At 37.9% G+C, this 6,500-nt stretch overlaps 1 non-coding gene across 1 annotated transcript; it reads left to right on the top strand.

Annotated features, from left to right (window-relative positions):
• The first annotated feature begins 3,642 nt into the window (after positions 1-3,642).
• On the top strand, positions 3,643-3,750 carry LOC130951621 (small nucleolar RNA R71). Its single transcript, XR_009074040.1, has one exon. It is a non-coding gene; the product is annotated as a small nucleolar RNA R71 (small nucleolar RNA).
• The last annotated feature ends 2,750 nt before the right edge of the window (positions 3,751-6,500 follow it).

Raw genomic sequence — 6,500 nt, 5'->3', positions numbered from 1 at the left:
TAACAAGTCAAACTTAAGGACTATAAACCAAAGTGCTAGGTGGGAGACACCCCACCATGATAACATTTTTCTTACCCTCTTCTTGTTTATAATTTTGGTTTATTGCATTTTTGTTTATCTTGGTTACCCTTGCCTTTTGCTTTAAAGGGCTATTGGCTTTTTCTGCTTGGTTTTTCTTTTTCTCTTTTTTTTTTGCCATTTTTTTACTGCTTTTTCTTGCTTCAAGAACCAATTTCATGATTTTTTCAGATTATCAATAACATTTCTCTTTGCTCATCATTCTTTCAAGAGCCAACAATTTTAACATTCATAAACAACAAGATCAAAAATATGCACTGTTCAAGCATTCATTCAGAAAACAAAAAGTATTGCCACCACATCAAAATAATTAAACTAATTTCAAGATAAAATTTGAAATCCAAGTACTTCTTATTCTTTTGTAATTAAGCACATTTTTCATGTAAGAGAGGTGAAGGATTCATGGAGTTATTCATAGCTTTAAGACATAGACACTAGACACTAATGATCATGTAGTGAAGACACAAACATAGATAGAACATACAGCATAAAGCCAAAAAACAGAAAAATAAATAGACAAGGAGATTAAGGAATGAGTCCACCTTAGTGAGGGTGGCGTCTTCCTCCTCTTGAAGAACCAATAGTGCTCTTGAGCTCCTCTATGTCTCTTCCTTGCCTTTATTGCTCCTCCCTCATAGCTCTTTGATCTTCTCTAATCTCATGGAGAATAATGGAGTGCTCTTGGTATTCCACCCTTAATTGGTCCATGTTGTAACTCAAGTTTTCCAAAGAAGTATTGAGTTGCTCCCAATAACTGTGTGGAGGAAATTGCATCCCTTAAGGCATCTCAGGGATTTCTTGATGAAGAACTTCCTCATGCTCTTGTTGAGTCCATGAATGGGCTCTCTAGTTTGCTCCATCATTTTCTTAGTGATGGGCTTGTCTTCTTCAATGAGGATGTGTCCCTCTTTGACAATCTCAGCTGAATAGCAAAGGTGACATATGAGATGAGGAAAGGCTAATCTTGCCAAAGGTGAGGGTTTGTCAGCCACTTTGTAGAGTTCTAGAGGCATGATCTCATGAACTTCTACTTCCTCTCCAATCATGATACTATGAATCATGATGGCCCGATCCACAGTTACCTCAGATTGGTTGCTAGTGGTCTTGGTAGACCTTTGAGATGAATCTCTCCATCTCCCATGACTCAAAAGTGGAGGCAGTTGCCTTCCCTTTCCTCTTTCTAGAGGTTTCTCTGGCCTTAGGTGCCATAAATAGTTATGGAAAAACAAAAAGCAATGCTTTTACCACACCAAACTTAAAATATTTGCTCGTTCTCGAGCAAAAGAAGAAGGAAAGATGTGAAGAAGAAGAAGAAGAAAATGGAGGAGATGGAGGGTGTATAGGGTTCGGCCAAGAGGGGAAGAAGGTGGTTGTGATGTGTGAAAATGAAGCGGTGAAGGGGGTTATTTATAGGGAGAGTGGCCAAATGGTTTGGGTGGGTTTGGGAGGGAGAGTTAAGGAATTGATTGGTGAAGGGTCTTTGGGGAAGAGATATGGAGGTGATTGGTGAAGGGTATTTGAGGAAGAGTGTTGTAGAAAGGTGTGAAGAGGAGAGAGAGTGAGTTAAGGTTGGTGGGGACCCTGTGGGGTCCACAAATTGGGCGTTTACAACATCTTAGAGTGAAATTTTGGCATTTAAATGCCAGTTTGCTGTCCTATTCTAGCGTTTAAACGCCCATTTTGCTACCCTTACTGAACGCTAGTAAGTCCTTCCTCCAGGGTGTGCTATTTTCAATGCTGTTTTTGATTTTTTTTCTTTATTTTTGTAATTGGCTTTGTGACTTCACATGATCATCAACCTAAAAGAAAACAAAATAATATAGATAAAATTAAAATAAAATTGGGTTCCCTCCCAATAAGCGCTTCTTTAATGTCAATAGCTTGACAGTGAGCTCTCATGGAGTCTCACAGATGGTCAGAGTATGGTTGAGATCTCTCAACACCAAACTTAGAGTTTGGCTGTGGCCTCTCAACACCAAACTTAGAATTTGAATGTGGGGGCTCTGTTTGACTCTGTATTGGGAGAAGCTCTTCATGCTTACTCTCCATGGTTATAGATGGAGAACCTTAAGTCTTTACTACAAGGCATTCTTCATTCACATGAAGGATCAACTCTCCTCTATCAACATCAATCACAGCTCTTTCTGTGGCTAGGAAGGGTCTTCTAAGGATGATGGATTCATCCTCAGCCCTCCTAGTGTCTAAGATTATGAAATCAGCAGGGAAGTAAAGGCCTTCAACCTTCACTAGCACGTCCTCTACTAGTCCATAAGCCTTTTTCATAGATTTATCTGACATCTCCAATGAGAATTTGGCAGCCTATACCTCATAGATTCCCAGTTTCTCCATTACAGAGAGTGGCATCATGTTTATCCCTGACCCCAGGTCACACAGAGCTTTTTCAAAGGTCATGGTGCCTATGGTACAGGGTATTAAGAATTTACCAGGGTCCTATTTCTTTTGAGGTAAATTTTGCTGAACCAATGTATTCAGTTCAATGGTGAGCAAGGGAGGCTTTTCCTCCCAAGTCTCATTACCAAATAGCTTGGCATTCAGCTTCATGATTGCTCCTTAATATTGGGCAACTTTTCCTTCAATGATGTCTTCATCCTCTTTAGAAGATGAATAGTCATCAGAGCTCATGAATGGTAAAAAGAGGTCCAAGGGAATCTCTATGGTCTCTGTATGAGCCTCAGATTCCTTTGGTTCCTCATTAGGGTATTCCTTACTGACCTTTGGACGTCCCCTGAGGTTTTCCTCATTGAGATTCACGTCCTCTTCCTCCTCTAGGGTTTCGGTCATGTTGATTATATCAATGGCCTTGCACTCTCCTTTGGGATTCTCTTCTGTATTGCTTGGGAGAGTGCTATGAGGAGTTTCAGTAACCCTTTTACTCAGCTGGCCCACTTGTGCCTTCAAATTTCTAATGGAGGATCTTGTTTCAGTCATGAAACTAAGAGTGGTCTTAGATAGATCAGAGACTATGTTTGCTAAGCTAGAAGGATTATGCTCAGAATGCTCTATTTGTTGCTGAGATGATGATGGAAAAAGTTTGCTATTACTAAACCTGTTTCTTCCACCATCATTATTATTGAAGCCTTGCTTCTGTTGATCCTTCCATGAAAAATTTGGATGATTTTTCCATGAAGGATTATAGGTGTTGCCAAAAGCTTCACCCATGTAATTTACCTCTGCCATTGTAAGGTTCTTAGGATCATAAGCTTCTTCTTCAGAAGATGCTTCTTTAGTACAGTTGGATGCATTTTGCAATCCATTTAGACTCTGAGAGATCATATTGACTTATTGGGTTAATATTTTGTTATGAGCCAGTATGGCATTTAGAGCACCAATTTCAAGAACTTCTCTCTTTTGAGGCATCCCATTACTCACAGGATTCCTCTCAGAGGTATACATGAAGTGGTTATTTACAACCAATTCAATAAGTTTCTGAGCTTCTGTAGGCGTTTTCTTTAGGTGAATGGATCCATCTGCAGAATGGTCCAGTGACATCTTGGAAAATTCAGATAGACCATCATAGAATATATCTAATATGGTCCATTCTGAAAGCATGTCAGAAGGACACTTTTTCGTCAATTGCTTGTATCTTTTCCAAGCTTCATAGAGGGACTCACCATCTTTTTGTCTGAAGGTCTGAACATCCATTCTAAGCTTGCTCAGCTTTTGAGGAGGAAAGAACTTGGCTAAGAAAGCCGTGGCCAGCTTATCCCAAGAGTCCAGGCTATCTCTAGGTTGTGAGTCCAACCATGTTCTAGCTCTGTCTCTTACAGCAAAAGGGAAAAGCATAAGCTTGTAGACTTTAGGATCAACTCCATTGGTCTTAATAGTATCACAGATCTACAAGAACTCAGTTAAAAACTGATAAGGGTCTTCTGATGGAAGTCCATGAAACTTGCAGTTCTGTTGCAGTAGAGAAACTAATTGAGGCTTTAGTTCAAAATTGTTTGCTCCTATGGCAGGGATTGAGATGCTTCTTCCATAGAAGTTAGAAGTTGGTGTAGTAAAATCACCAAGCATCTTCCTTGCATTGTTGTTTGGTTCGGCCATAATTGTTTCTTTTGCTGTTTCCTTTTCGAAAATTTCAGTGAGGTCCTCTTCAGAGTTTTGTGCTCTAGCTGCTCTTAGCTTCTTCTTCAGAGTCCTTTCAGGTTCAGGATCAGCTTCAACAAGTATGCCTTTATCTTTGTTCCTGCTTATATGAAAGAGAAGAAAACAAAAAAAATATGGAATCCTCTATGTCACAGTATAGAGATTCCTTGAGGTGTCAGAGGAAAACAAGAATGGAAAGATGAGGTAGGTAAGAAAGAATTCGAACACACAAAGAGAGATGGAGTTCGAATTGACAATGGAGGAGGAATGTTAGTGTTTAAATAAAAAAGATAAGAGAGTGGGGAGAAATTTTTGAAAATTAAAAGAATAAAATTTAAAATGAATTTTTGAAAAATTGGTTGTGGTTTTGAAAAAAGATAGGAAATAGTAAAACAAACAAAAAAAATATCAATTAGTTAGTTGAAAAATATTTGAAAATCAAATTTTGAAAAGATAGGAAGTTTAGAAAAGATTTTTGAAATCAAATTTTTGAAAAAGATATGATTGAAATTTATTTTGAAAAAGATTTGAAAAATAAATTTTAAAAAGATTTGATTTTTGAAAAAGATATGTTTGAAAAGATATGATTATGATTGAAAATATTTTATTTGAAAAAGATTTAATTTTGAAAAATTATGAAGATTTGAAAAAATTTGATTTGAAAACAAAAATTCTTCTCCTTATGTCTGATGACAAGTCATCATATACCCATTTCTCAAGATAATTTCACTTGTTTCACTAGTTTTTATGCACTTTCTTGCACTATAAATAAGCAATTTAGAGTGGAATTGCATGTTTTATTTGAATCAAACAACCACCATTTAATTGATGCTAAATCATAAGGTTTAAACTAAATTTAATTGATTTTTAATTGATTTATAAACCTTGTGAATTTAGTGATACTTTGATTGGCTGTTTTGATTATTTGTAGGTAAAGAAAAGAAGAAAAGAAGGAAGCGTGGCTTAAGAAGTGTGGCCAAAGGAAAAAAAATAGTGTGGTAAAAGAAGAAGAAGTGTGGCGCAACATGGAAGGGAGGAAGCCACACTGCCCTCCACAAGAGCACACTGCCCTCTAAGGGAGCACAATAATGAACCAAGCATTCAAGGCTTCACTGCCCTGCCATCCTTGAGGGCGGAGCACAATTCTAGGCCAAGAAACAAGGGAAGGAAAAATTCTGTCCTGCCCTCCTTGAGAGCATTATCGGGCTTCATCGAAGAAAAATTCAAAGAAAAAGTTTGATAATGAAGGCTACAAGGTTTGAACCCATGACCCAAGGGAAGGAAGGAGTGCTCCTTGTAAGGAAAATAAGCCAAAAATTGGCCAAAGTGCTCCTAGCAAGTCTCGAACACAGAGGCTTCCCTAACAAAGCAAGGAAGCTACACCACTTGAGCGCTGCCCTGATGATGTCCAAGACTTGGCACGCAAAATATTTTAACCGCACCATGACAACATTGCCCTGCCCTCCACAAGGGCAGGGCAGCATCCTGATGGCCCTCCCACACTTGGCACGCAACATGCTTCATCACACAATTTTCCTGCTCTGCCCTTCACAAGGGCAGGGCAGCCTCTTGGAAGCTAATTTCTCATGGGCTAAAAATTGAATCAAAAATCCAATTTAATTCATTTCTTCACCAAATCAAAAAGCTCACTCAAAATTCTTAGATCCAAAATAGAAAGTGTATAAATAGGTGTTAGTTAGGATTAGAAGGAGAGTTTTTTTTGGAGAGAGCTTACTTTCATTTTAATTTTCATCCATAGTCAACTTGAGAGCTCACTTCCCATTTTTCTGTTTTCTGCAAAATTGGCTGGAGAATCGGATGAGAGAATTCACTTCTTCCTCCTCTGATCGTTTTGTTTTCTGGGTTTTGTTTGAGTATTGAATGTGAAGAATTGAGGAATTTCTGTCTCAATCTCCCTTCAAGATCTCTTTGATTTTTCTACTGCATAATTGAGTTCAATTCCATTTCCTTTACTGCTGCAATCTTGAATTTCTCTTTAATTGCTTTGTGAACTTGGATCTAGGAAGGCAATTGAGATCTAGAATCGGCTATCTAGTCTCTGGAGCCCTGAGATCTAATTCTCTTTTTGGTTCTTCTGCTGAACCACTCCTGCAATTACATTTTCACTTTCTGTTTGAATTCTAGTTACTTTCAATTCATCTCTTGCTTTATTAATTGCTGCAATTTAATTTCCCTTGCTTAAATTCTGAATTTCCTGTCCTCAAATCCCTTTTCCATTCAAGCAATTTATATTTCTTGCACTTTAAGTTACTGCAATTTACATTTCTTGCACTTTAAGTTTCAGTCATTTAATT

This window comes from Arachis stenosperma, chromosome 1, assembly GCF_014773155.1.
Source record: "Arachis stenosperma cultivar V10309 chromosome 1, arast.V10309.gnm1.PFL2, whole genome shotgun sequence".
Taxonomy (NCBI): domain Eukaryota; kingdom Viridiplantae; phylum Streptophyta; class Magnoliopsida; order Fabales; family Fabaceae; genus Arachis; species Arachis stenosperma.
This window is presented reverse-complemented; position numbering and strand designations above follow the sequence as displayed.